This window comes from Galeopterus variegatus, unplaced genomic scaffold (assembly GCF_000696425.1).
Source record: "Galeopterus variegatus unplaced genomic scaffold, G_variegatus-3.0.2 Scaffold2317, whole genome shotgun sequence".
NCBI classification, from domain to species: domain Eukaryota; kingdom Metazoa; phylum Chordata; class Mammalia; order Dermoptera; family Cynocephalidae; genus Galeopterus; species Galeopterus variegatus.
Window position 1 is genome coordinate 116459 of NW_007728428.1, and position 2063 is coordinate 118521.

Below are 2063 nucleotides of genomic sequence, written 5' to 3' on the forward strand. Positions count from 1 at the left end.
ACTGGCTTCTTCCACTCAGCCCAATGCTTTCAAGGTTCATTCATGTTGTAACATATACTTTATTCCCTTTTACTGCCAAATAATCTTCCATGGTATGGATATATCACATTTTGTTGATCCACCATATCCTTGGTGGGTATTTGAGTTGTTTCCGCTTTGCAGCTGTTGTGAACAGTGCTGCTATGACTGTTCATGTCTGTTTTTGTGTGGACTTGTGTTTTCATTTCTCATGGGTGTATACCCAGGAGCGGAATTGCTGGGCCCCATGGTAACTCTATGCTTAACATGTTTAGGAACTGTCAAAGCATTTTCCAAAATGGCTGCACCATTTTGCATTCTCACCAACAATGTGTGAGGTCTCCGATTTCTCCACATCTTGGCCAATACTTGTCATTATCTGCCTTTTTAATTATAGCTATCCTCATAGGTGTGAAGTGATAGCTCATTCTGGTTTTGATTTTCATTTCCCTGATGGCTAATGATGTTGAATATTTTCATGTGCATATTGGACATTTGTCTATTTTCTTTGGAGAAATATCATTTCAGGTCCCTTGCCCTTTTCTAATTAGTTATTTCTATTTTTATTACTGAGTTTTAAAAAAAAGGTTTTTATATGTTTGGAATATGAGTCCTTATCAGTATATGATTGTAAATATCCTCTCAACATTCTGTAGGTTTTCTTTATACTTTCTTGATGTTCTTTGAAACACAGACCTTTTAATATTGGTGAAATTCAATTTATCTACTTTTCTTGTGTTACTTATGGTTTTGGTGTCATATCTAAGAAGTCCTTTTTTTTTTTTTTTTTTTTTTTTTTTGCATAACCCAAGGTCACAAAGATTTACTTCTATGTTTTCTATTAAGATTTTTATAATTTTAGCTCTTACCTTTAGGTCTATGACCCATTTTGAGTTAATTTTTGTGTATGTTATTGTAAGGGGTCCAGTTTTATTCTTTTGCATGTGGTTATTCAGTTGTTTTAGTGCCATTTGTTGAAAAGACTGTTCATTCCCCATTGAATTATCCTGGTACGCTTGTAGAAAATCAGTTGACCATAAATGTAAGGGTTTAGTCTACAGACTCAGATTCCATTGACCTACATATCTATCCCTATGCCAGTACAACACTGTCTTGGTTATTGTTGCTTTATGATAAATATTGAAACTGAAGAGTGTGAGTCCTCCAACTTTGTTCTTTTTCAGAAATGCTCTGACTACTCTGGGTTCCATGAACTAACATATGAATTTTAGGATAGCCTTGTTAATTTCTGCAAAAAAAGATTGTTGGGATTTTGATAAGGATTGTGTTTAATCTGTAGATTATTTGGAAATTAATGCCATTTTAACAATATTAAATCTTCCAATCAATAAACATTGAATGTTATTCCATTTACTTAGGTCTAATTTATTTTATTTCAACATTTTTTTTATTTTCAGAGTACAGGTTTTGCACCCTTTTGTTAAATTTATTATTAAGTATTTTATTCTTTTGATCTAAAGTAAATGGAATTTTTTTAATTTTATTTTTTGATTGTTCATTGCTAGTGTAAAAAAATATAACTGATTTTGTATATGATGGTACAGTTTGTGGAAAAATCGAATTAAAAGATAATATGAATCTTTCCATGAATTTTTTGAGTTCCCTTGTATTGATCTTGTATTTTGAAATCTTGCTCAACTCACTTATTAGCTCTAATAGTTTTTTAGTTGATTTCTTAGAGTGTTCTAAATACAAGATCATGTCATCTGCAAATAGAAATAGTTTTCCTTTTTTTCTCTCTGGATGCATTTTATTTCTTTTTCTTGCTTAATTTTCCCCAGCTAGAACCTCTAGTACAAAGTTGAATAGAAGTGGGGAGAACAGACATCCTTGTCTTGTTCCTGATCTTAAACACAAAAGTATGATGTTAGTGAGTTTTTCAAAGAACTTTATAGTTTGAGGGAGTTCCTTTCTATTGCTAGTTTGTTGAGTGTTTTTGTCATGAAAGGCTGTTACATTTTGTCAAATGCATTTTATAAAATTTATTTATTGAAACAATCATGTGAGTTTCATCCTTTTTTTCT